Raw genomic sequence first — 443 nt, 5'->3', positions numbered from 1 at the left:
TAAGAAGGTGAACCCAAAGAAAAACATATAGTTAGCCTCTTGGCTATGGGAAGTAGACAAAATTGCCGGGGAGAAAAGTGGGATCTTGGGGTGGGGTGGATTGGGGGGGTAAGGGGAGATTGGGAAAGAAAAGTGAGAAGGGGAGGGTGGGGAGAACTTGGGGAATCAGGATGATTGGGATAAACGAAGGTTGGATAGGGGAGCACGTAAGCAGAATTCTTAGTTAAGGGAGCCACCTTAGGGTTTTCAAGAGACTTGTTCCTGCAGACTTGGGTACTTGTCCTGATCGAAATATTTTGGAGGAGAACCTTTTGTTCCTTGGAGTATACGGTGCGTTCTTTCCATTGCTTCTTTGGAGCTTCAGGGTGAACTTGCTGGTCATCACATTTATCTGAAGAAGCAATAGGGACTTGGGAACCCTTACAACCTGAACTCACTGAGGA

Source organism: Microtus ochrogaster, chromosome 6 (assembly GCF_000317375.1).
Source record: "Microtus ochrogaster isolate Prairie Vole_2 chromosome 6, MicOch1.0, whole genome shotgun sequence".
In the NCBI taxonomy this organism is placed as follows: domain Eukaryota; kingdom Metazoa; phylum Chordata; class Mammalia; order Rodentia; family Cricetidae; genus Microtus; species Microtus ochrogaster.
This window is presented reverse-complemented; position numbering follows the sequence as displayed.